Source organism: Sorex fumeus, unplaced genomic scaffold (genome assembly GCF_029834395.1).
Source record: "Sorex fumeus unplaced genomic scaffold, SorFum_2.1 ptg000055l, whole genome shotgun sequence".
NCBI lineage: Eukaryota > Metazoa > Chordata > Mammalia > Eulipotyphla > Soricidae > Sorex > Sorex fumeus.
Genome location: NW_026606112.1, coordinates 9,557,373 through 9,568,830, shown reverse-complemented (window position 1 = coordinate 9,568,830; position 11,458 = coordinate 9,557,373).

Here is an 11,458-nt window from a genome sequence, read left to right as displayed (position 1 = left end):
ACATGTGAACAAATGAATTTGGTTTCCAAAAACTCCTTTTAAATTTTTCCTGAGAAAGTATGAATTACTGACATTTAACATAATTCCAACAAAATTTACTTAAAAGCAAATTTTACTTATCTCTTCAGGAAAACTATGAAACCATGGAAAAGTGAAAAGTGTGGAACATAGTAACAGGTGCCAGAGCAAATAATATCTGTCCTTGCATAGCAGATAAGACCTGTCCCTGCATAACACCCAATAGGGAGTATCTAGGCACATTTGAAAAGCATCTGGTATCCAGTCTTGAGTCTCACCCAACTCCCCAAGAATTGTCACCTGTGTAAACACACAAAAAATAAAAGGCCGGCAGTCTGGCCGTTTCCCCACTCCAGGGAGGTCGATGGCGATGGTCAGACAAAGGAAGGAAACGAGGCCAAGCTGGTTGGTCTTAGCAGCCGTTTATTACATGGAAGAGATGTATGTCATGGAGGCCTTAGGAATCCTCGAGCACGTGCGCCTTTGTTCTCTCCGCTTCTGTCCTCAGCCCCATCTTCCCAGGTTCTCTGATGCACATGTCCCCCCAGAGAGCCCTGAAATCTCCCTTATATAGATCATAGTACCCCTATAGAGCGCAATATAGTGACATCATCAAAAGGAGTTACAGAAAGAACATTGAGGAGGCAAACATACATTGTTTCCTTACATCTGCAGGCCAGTAATCCTGGCCTCACCTTTTCACAAGCTACAAGCACTTAGATTAGCACAACAAAGACCAGTCTGCTAGAGCTTGGAATCTACATCTCCAAAAAAGCAGTCTCATCCAAGCTAGTCAGGACACACAGGAAACTGCTTCTAGGACATGTTTCTCCTCTCCTTGTCCAACCAACATATAAGGTAAGGTAAGGTAAAGGCCCTCCGTTGATCGTCGATTTGCTCGAGCGGGCCCAGTAACGTCTCCATTGGAGACCTTGTTGTTACTGTGTTTGGCATATCGAATACTCTCGGTAGCTTGCCGGGCTCTCCGAGAGGGGCGGAGGAATCGAACTCGGGTCGGCCATGTTGGCCGCTTGTAAGGCAAACGCCCTACCATTATGCTATCGCTCCAGCCCATAATATTAATCATTTCGTATGGACACAGTAAGAAATACTTTGAGCTTATAGAATTGCTCTCCTAGGGCCATCTCGATCTCAGACTGCAGTGCTCAGGCCAGATATCTTTCCTATTCCTAGCAGCAGGGCCCTAGTCTTGTTACTTTTGGATCATGACATCATTTGCCTATGATCAAACTCTTAACTTATAGTTAAGAATCGTGGCACCTTGGCCTGGCCCATCGCGATGCCAGGGTAGCACATAACTTACCAGCTTGCCCTGGTTCCATCCAGTCCCACGTCGGGACCCTGCCCTTGGGGTGCTAGGAAGTGAAGGCAACTGAGGCTTAAGTTGAGAAGGCAGATGCCCAGGAGTGAATAATATTCAAAGCCAATCAATTCCTAAGTTACAGAGCATAATATTAATTAATTGTCTTCCTGTATCTATACAAAAGGACATTGCATTAAAGTAAACTGCTCAAAAGACATAAGGAGAGGAGAAAGGCAATATTAACTTACAGTACAGCTTCAGTGTCTAAGCAGGATGAGACCTTACAAATTGGTTGGGGAAGAGAGCATAGAAGAGGTCACAGACAGACAAAGTAATGGGAGTGACTCGGGAGCAGTGTGATGGGTACAATCTAATAAACCCAAGCTCCGTGTACTCCAACAGTCACCTATGCTTAGCGAGTCATTTCTAACTGCAGTGTCTAGTCCTAATTGGAATTGGACCAGGGTAAAGCAGAGTGGGAAAGATGATATAGGTCACCCTTTCCACTCTGCTTTATGTGGCTGGACCATCCTTTTTATGTGGTTGGACCATCCTCTTAAGCCAGACCCTCTATAAAATATGTTTCTATTTGGCAATAAACTGAGCATCCATCACCTGTCTTCTGGAGTGGTTTCTCTGTGTACCTGTCATCCTTCACCCCATGTCTGCCTGGACCTGGTGCCCAATGTGTCTGAATACTAGCACTGTAGCACTGTCCACCAGTTGTTCATCGCTTTGCTCAAATGGGCCCAGTAACGTCTCCGTTGTGACTGTTGTTACTGTGTTTGGCATATTGAATATATAACGGGTAGCTTGCCAGACTTTTGCGGTCTGGGGGAGATACTTTCGGTACCTTGCCAGGCTCCCCGAGAGGGGTAGAGGAATCAAACTAGGGTTAGTCGGTCACGTGCAAGGCAAACACCCTACCCACATTGGGGAAAAACTGTTCCCTAACAGAAAAGTATATTCCAATAGCAAAATACAGATTTTCACAAGTGACATGCAAAACTTACCAATTTAAAATCAGGTAGATTAATGATCATGATTTGGACATATGACATGTATTTTATTAATAATTAAGGTGAGATATGTTATTATAAAGTTCTTTTTATTTACTGACTTCTATTTCTATTTAGACGCAACGATCACTGTTAATTATAAAGTTTCATCCATACAATGTTCCAACACCACACGGATAATCAGGGTGTCAATATTTCTCCACCACTGCCTCGAGGGTCTTCTCACCCCCATTTTTATACCCAACATAGCCCCTCAGGAACTCAGTTCTGGAAGCTTGTTCTTAGAATCTCTTACCATTGACCATATGGTTTTGGGAGGAGTTTTGTGAGGATCACGCCCAGTGGTGCTTAGCACTTACTCCTGGCTCGGCCTTTAGTGATCACTCTTGGCAGGGCTCAGAGGAGCATATGGGGAAAAAAGAGATTAAACCTGAGTCAACTTCACGCAGGGTAAATGCCATAACCTCTAAACTACTTTCAAGCAAGTATTTGTTGTTTTTTATTTCCTTATTATATTTCATATTTGAGATAAATCATTTTGTGGTTTTTGTACAACTTCCTTTCGCTTTGAATAGTGTGATACTCTATAGCTCTCCCTACATAGTGGAGAAATTCAGAATGTCATCTGTTATTAGATCTATAGAGTATTCCATTGTGTAGATTTACTAGAGTTTCTTAATTCACTCATCTGTTGTGGGACACTTGTTTCTAATTCTTGAATATTGTGCCTGGCACTGCAATAAATTTAGGTGCATAACTTTGTTAAGTAATGAACATAGGGGGCTTTGAGTAGATGTCAATTAATAGAATCATTATGTTACATGGAAGCTCCACTCCTAATTTTCTGAAAATAACCCACAACACTGTTTTTCATAGTTGACATTACATCAACAGTTGGTTTGTGTTCCTTTTCCCCTACATCACCAGTACTTGTTGTTTCTACCATTGTTGATATGTGTCAGTCTCTCAGTCAAGGAGACACTAATTGTTTTGCATTTGCATTCCCCTTATTGTAAGTGATGAAGAGCACTTTTCCATATTCTTCCTGGTCACTTAGTGCAATTTAATATTTGCCCCTTTTGAGATGTTTGGTAAACAGATATTTTTTTCCAGTTAGTAAAGTCTACATTTTTGTCTGGTCATCATTTCTTTTATGGAACACACGTTTCTTAACTTCATATACCTTGTTTGTTTACTTCTTCTTTTTCTGGAGTGATGGTATGGAGTTATGGAAAATGTCTCTGTAGTAAATATTCTGGAGAATTCTGCCTATATTCTCCTTGATTTTTCTTTATGAATGCAGGTTTATTATTGAAGTTTTTTGCCCATTTTGAAATAACAGCCTGAGAGAAGAATTCAGACTAATATTGCAGCTAAAAATGTGACCAATTGGAGTAGGAGTGATTGGAAAGTGGGTAGGGTATTAGCTTTGCATGTACTCAATCAGCATTTGATCCCTAGCAGTCCAGATGGTCCTCGAAGCACCATCAGGAGTATTGTGAGTGCAGACTCAGGAGTAACCCCTGAGTATAGGCAGGGGTAATCCAAAAAGAAAACAAACAAATAAATAAATAAATAAATAAATGTGACAAATACTTTCCCTTCAATCTCTCTTCTTTCTTTCTTAGGAATACCTCTAAGTCAAATGCTATTTCTTTTGAACTTATCATTTCCTGACATCTTTCATTCCATATCCATTATTTTCTTTATCTTTGAATAAAGAAAGACTGATTTATTCCTGTACATTTGGCACTCTTCTGCTGAGGTCTTTCAATGACTTCTTTGATCACCAGCCTTGCTATTAAGTTCTGTGAATTTTAATGGCATTTTTAAATACTCTCTCTTTTAATACTTTTTGTTGTTTTTGGCAGACTGTTCTGTCACTAACTTCAGGTGGCTGAATCAACTCACTATGATCATTTGACTGTGAAGTTGTCCTCTGAGAGGTTTTACAACGGAGTTCTGGGGAACTGCTCTGCATTGTTTTCTTCCCCCACGACTTTGAGTTGGCTTATCTGCTTATTTATTGTGTCTATAGAACCGTGATTACTAGACTTTTGTATAGGTTTGAAGAACAACTGGAGGTCTCTGTTCACCAGCTAACCGAATTTATGCTGGGCCAGGCCAATGGTGAGACACTTCTTCACAATTGGAATCAACTGTCCGCATACAAAGTTATCAATGCCTCACTTTGGTCCTGTGACTTCAATTCTTGGTTTGGGGCAGGTAGCATGCCAGTAGCATCTTCTTTTTTCTAAAGTCTCTTTCTTTATAAACTAGGCAGAAGTCTGCCCTGAGATTAGACTTCGCAGACAGGTACTGTCATTGCCTTTTCTGCTGCTGTCTGTGACCTTTGTTATGCCTCCTCTCGGATTGCTCCATTGGGCTTTACTGAATGTGACTGTGTCAACACATCTTGCTGATATTCCAATTTTGCGATTCTCCTTAACTCTGGACCAGCCAACTACCTGGCTTGTGGCAGAGGGGGATTCAGAGTGCTGGGGGTCAATGTACAGCAATCCATTTTCCTTGGACATATAGTGTCACTATGATGACTGTCCATCCCTACAGTGTGAGCATGGGATGAGTCAGCGGCCACCAGAACAATTATCATTTCATCTTTATTCACCCGTCCTCCAATCCCTTAATCGAATCACGGTCATGGTACTCCCATTGTTCATCTATTTGCTCGAGCTGGCCCAGTAACATCTCTATCAGAAGACTTGTTGTTACTGTGTTTGGCATATTGAATACATCACGGGTAGCTTGCCAGGCTCTGCCGTGCGGGCGAAATACTCTCGGTAGCTTGCCGGGCTCTCCAAGAGGGGCAGAGGAATCAAACTCCGGTCGACCGTGTTGGCCATTTGTAAGGCAAACGCCCTACCACTGTGCTATCGCTCCAGCCCATATTGTATAGTTTAGTTTAAATATATATTGGAGCTGATGGAGAGCTCTGCACCACAGTGCCACTTCATGGTCCAAACTGATAGAAACTCATTTTAATTTACAAGAACTATGCACTGTCCACAGTAGCACTGTCCTCCCATTGTTCATCAATTTGTTCGAGTGGGCACCAGTAACGTCTCCATTGTGAGACTTCTTGTTACTGTTTTTGGCATATTGAATACACCACAGGGAGCTTGCCAGGCTCTGCTGCGCAGATGGGATACTCTCAGTAGCTTGTCAGGCTCTCCGCGAAGGATGGAGCAATCGAACCGGGGTTGGCCGCATGCAAGGCAAACACCCTACCTGCTGTGCTATAAGGTTATCCCTTAATCGTATAGTTTCCCTACTATACAACAGATCTTTGGATAGAAATTTTAAAAACTTTGCTGTTTACCTATGCTCTGTGGTACCATGAGAGCTTTCGAGTTGTTTCATTTACTACCTTATTTGATGCACAGGAGACCCTTTTCTGCCATCTTCTTTGTAGTTTCTGTAGTCATTAACTCACTTTATGATTATAGTAAAGAACAATTTCCAAAAAGGATATAAGTTTACACATAAATATAAAATGAACACTTCTCTGAAAGTATTTTTTGAGGGGAGGTCTGAGTTTAGGCCACATCAAGAGTTCACTTAGAGCTTAACTCCTGACTATGCTCAGGGACCACTCCACCAAGGTTCTGGAAACTATAAGGGGTGTCAGAGATGGTGTTACCCACTGTTCTTTCTAGCATTCAAACTATTTTTAAAAAGTTAATAACATGTAAATCTGTACCTTAGCTGACATAACAATAAATTAAGTATGATTTATCCAGGTCCAAATGATTTTGACTGATATTTTAGGCAAAACAATATTAAAATTTTTAAATTGTGTGGTATCCACAGACTTCATTGTGTGAGATTAATAGATACTAAGGCTGTAGCAGAAATAATTGAATAGGTTGCACTTCAAAAATTTCATTCCCAGATGCCTTATGGGAAATGATGATTTTGAATACTAATTGCTGTTGAAATTAAGAGTTCACTATAGTTAGGAAGTAAGACTCCCTGGTAATGCATCTTATTAAAGCTTAAATCACATATGATTTGCAATTAGGTATTATAATAAAATTTCATTGGATGTAGCTGTGTGGCTATTTTCTCTTAGAAAGTGAGTATTGAATTATTCTCCTCAGTATTTCAAAGGAAAAGAAAAGATATGAAAGTTGAGTAACATAAAAAAATAACATGTGGCATTTTAAAAACATGAATACGTAAATTCAAGTTACATTAATTTGTAGAATTATAGTGGTTTTAGGTATACAATTTTATAAGCCAACATTGGTGTTTGCTGCATTGTGTTCACTACCTGAACTCTAGTTTTCATGGATATGAAGCTGTGAATATTTAATATGATATTCATCAGTTCACGAAGATGTATCCTCTTGCAGTTTGGAAGTTTGAATATGCAGTGTCTAAGTTAGGTAAGAAGCAAAGATTTAAGGTTGCAAATTTAGGTCTTTCAATGATAGCTTCAGCCATAAAAGTATACATCTTGTGAATTAAATAAAGTGAACAGAGGATTAAATATGTATGCCACACATTACATCAGAGCAAAGAGGAGCTATAAAATTTGTGGGTTTGGAGACAGAAAAAGGTAATAGAAAGTGAATTTAAAAGAAGCCAAGATCAGTGAACATTTTAAAATTTGAGTTTGAGAACAGGATATTGGCAGCAAAGTAAGTGCCAATGGTGTTAAATATGCAAAGTTAGAAGTAAGATGAACACAGAAAATAAATTGAATTTGACAATGAGTTCATCAGGATTTAGAAGACAGGTGGTATTAGAGAGATTTACTTTAAATGAAGACTGATTATGAGTGATGTAAATGGCAAAATAATGCGTTCTTCTTTCAAGAAGCACAGCGAAGGAGAATTGAAGGACAGAAGGTGTGTTCAAGGAGAATGCAGCTTATCAGTCTATTTTTAGCATGACATATATTCTAAAACATTTGTAGACAGAAGAAGTCATAAAAAGTATGGTGTTTGAATGGAGAGGAATGATGAGCTCATTAATAATGTAATATTTAGTGGAAAATAAAAAGAAAGAAAATCATCTTACAAGATTATAAAAAGGAGAAAATAATTTACATATGTATGTATGCATGCATGTATATATGAATATATGTATGTATATATGTATGTGTACACGTATATACATAACACATTATATTTTAAACACTGATTTTTCCAGTGACTGAATTTGGCCAACTTAAAAAGTTCAATTGCAATTAAACACACATCATCTAATTATTTTATGAGATAACTGAATGGTATTGCTACACATTTTCCAAATTACCGGATTATTTGAAAATGACTGTTTTCAAGAAGGAAGTTCTCAATCCAAACCAATTCACAAATATCTCACCTCAATTCACTGCTCAGTCTCTTTATTTTTTTTTCAATTTGGTTAATGAACAAATATTTAGCACACATCTGTAAGCAGTCAGACAGTTTCTGATACAGTATATTAAAGGGTGATATTGTAGAATAGAAATATGTTAGAGCAAAGTTTCTTACTGGGATCATTTGGAACAGTACACTCTATTAAAAATCAATTATAAAGTAAATTAAAAATTTACAGTTAAACTACGCATAAATGTGGCCATAGACTGTTTTACATATTATATTATAAAATTAATATCTCCCCTTACTTTCACCTTCTGTTGGCATGTACTCCTCAAATAGTAATAAATGCATTTTAAGGAACAGTTCATGAAAGAAAAAAAAAATATAAAAGGGTGATATTATGTAAGGGTTAAAGTATATGCTCAAATAGATTTACTTTTGAGTAAACTTTATATTTTATCCAGCAATGCATGGCTCTCTAGCACTGCCAGGTATAGTACTGGTCCCCATAAGCACATCTGCTGTGGTCCTAGGAGCCCACCGCTCTATTTAGCTAAGCACTACCACATTGCAGGAGCCAAACAACAAAAGGTTAGAACTAACAAATCAGACGTAGTATCACTGATAGTGGTGATTGATGATTGGGGAGCAGCCCTATTCATAGTAATGAGAAAAGATCTAAAATATAAACGATCTTGGGTTTCCTTCTTCTCCAAGGTCAGTCATTATTTGAAACCAGGATTTCACCTTCCCCTCATATGTGTCCCAGGTACTCTAGGATTCAAAGTCACCACACACACACCAGGTACTTGTAGGGAACATGGCTTCTGCAGAAGTGGGTGTGACCTCTGCAGAAGTGGACTTGGCCTAATTTTGGGCAGGCCAATGCTCTCATGGCCACAAGTAAATTACTCATACCCAACAATCTCGTGTAATATCTCAGTCTCCATACCACCACACCAACATGAATAAACAACACAAATACCCAACATCAGGAGAGGACGATGAAAAGAGTACAGAAGCCTCTTTAGGTTTTACACACGTAAGGGAACTCTCTGAGAAAGAATACGGATATGAGGTAATGAAAATGTTCAATGAACTCAATGAAACAGGGAGATAGATATCTAGTAAATTAAAGGAGGATATGAAAGAAGCCATTGAGAAAATACAAGAAAATATGAAGGCAGAAATTGGAAAGTTACACACAGAAATGTCACAAATAAAAGATTCAGTAGATGAAATAAAAAAACTCAGTGCGTGGCCTCAATAGTAGAAGGGCTACAGCTGAAGACAGAATCAGTGAGCTGGAAGATGAGCTGCACAAAGCCTACAGGCAACAACAAACAATGGCAAGAGACCTCAAAATAGCTCCAGAGTAAATCAGAGTTCTAGGGGATGATTTCAAGAGGAACAACATTAGAATCATTGGAGTAGCAGAAGGTCAGGGAAACAGTCCCAATGAAAAAGCCACTATTAAGCAAATCATTGCTGAAAAATTCCCAAAGATGGTCAATGCAGACATCCAGATTCAAGGAGCCCGAAGGGTGCCAGCTAAAAGAGGCCCTAACAGAAACACTCCAAGACATATCATAGACATATTATAGTTGAATGATGGAAGCTGTGGATAGAGACATAATACTGAAAGCAGCAAGGTCAAAACAACAAATCACATACAAAGGAGCACCCCTTAGATTCACAGCAGACCTACCAGAGGAAACCCACCAAGTCCAAAGGCAATGGTGGGAATATAGTGAAAAAACTCAATAAAATGAATGCTTCACTAAGAATACTCTAGTCAAATAAACTCTCACTCAAACTCGAAGGAATTGTATATTATTTTCTGGATAAACAACAGCTCAAGAACTTCATAGACTCAAAACCAAACCTAAAAGAAGGGCTAAAGGGGCTAGTGTAAGACAAGAAAAACCCCTACATGCACAACAAACCCGTACAAAATTATGATACAAAGTCCCATAACAATAATCCCTCTCAACGTTAATGGTCTAAATTCACCAATTAAGAGACACAGAGTGGCAAAATGGATGCAGAGACAGAACCCAACATTCTGCTGCCTACAAGAGAACATCTGAACAATGAGAATAAACACAGCTTCAGAGACAAAGGATGTAAAACAACCCTGCAAGCAAACAACTCACTCAAAAAACCTGGAGTGGCCTTACTAGTATTGGACAACATAGATTTCAGGTTGAAAAAGATTAGAAGGGATCAATGAAATCAAGAGCTGATTCTTCAAGAAAATGAACAAGATAGATAAACCACTAGCAATTCTCACAAATAAAGAGAGAGAGAGAGAAGTCTAATAAAACAAATAGGAAATGAAAAGGGGGATGTCACAGCAGAAATCAAAGAAATTCAAAAGATCATCAGAGACTACTTTGAAAGTTTGTATGCCACAAAGAGAACCCAGAGGAAATAGATAAATTCCTGGATCCCTATAATCTCCAAGGCTGAATCAAGAAGATCTAGAATACCTGAATAGTCCTATTAATATCAAAGAAATTGAAACTGTAATCAAAAGTCTTCCCCTAAACAAAAACCCAGGTCCAGATGGATTCACTAGCGAATATTTCCAAACATTTAAAGAGGACTATTGCCAGTTCTTCTCAAGATATTCCAGGAAATTGAAGAAACAGACTATCTCCCAAACAGTTTCTATAAAGCTCATATCTTTCTAATACCAAAAGGAAACAAAGACAGCACAAGAAAAAAAAAAATAGAGGCCGATATATCTGATGAACAAGGATGTGAAGATTCTCAACAAAATACTAGCAAATAGAATTCAACAGCTCATTAAAAAGGTCATACACCATGACCAAGTGGGATTCATTCCGCGGATGCAAGGATGGTTTAACATTCGGAAATCAATCACCGTAATCCATCATGTCAACTAAATAAAAGATAAAAAACATATGATCATATCAATAGATGCAGAGAAAGCATTTTACAAGATCCTGCACCCGTTTACGATGAAAACCCTCACCAAAATGGCGATAGAAAGGACTTTCCTCAATATAGTTAAAGCCATCTACAAAAAACCTTTGGCAAGCATCATTCTCAATGGGGAAAAACTAAGAGCCTTCCCTCTAAGACTAGCAATGAGACAAGGATGCCCACTCTATCCACTACTGTTCTACCTAGTACTGGAAATACTTGCAATAGCAGTTAGGCAAGAAAAAGATATTAAGCACATTCAGGTAGGAAAGGAAGATACCAAGCTCTCACTATTCGCAGATGATATGATACTATATCAAGAGAATCCTAAAGCCTCTACCAAGAAACCTCTAGAAATAATAGCCTTGTACAGTAAAGTTGCAGGCTATAAAATCAGTACTCAAAAGTCCATGGCTTCCCTATACACAATAATGAGAGAGAAGAAAGTGACATGACAAAAACAATCCCATTCACAATTGTGCCAAGAAAATTAATCACCTAGAAATCAGCTTAACTAAGGATGTAAAAGACCTGTACAAAGAAAATTAGAAAACGCTACTTCAGGAAATAAAAGAGGACATGAGGAAATGGAAAGACATACCCTGCTCATGGATGGGAGAATTAGTATTGTCAAAATGGCAATAGTCCCCAAAGCATTGTACAAATTCAATGTGATCCCTATAACGATACCCTTGACATTTTTCAAAGAAATTTTGCAAACATGCCTGAAGTTCATATAGAATAATAAGCACCCACGAATAGCTAAAGCAATTCTTGGGGAAAAGAAAATGAAAAGAATCAACCTCCCCAAC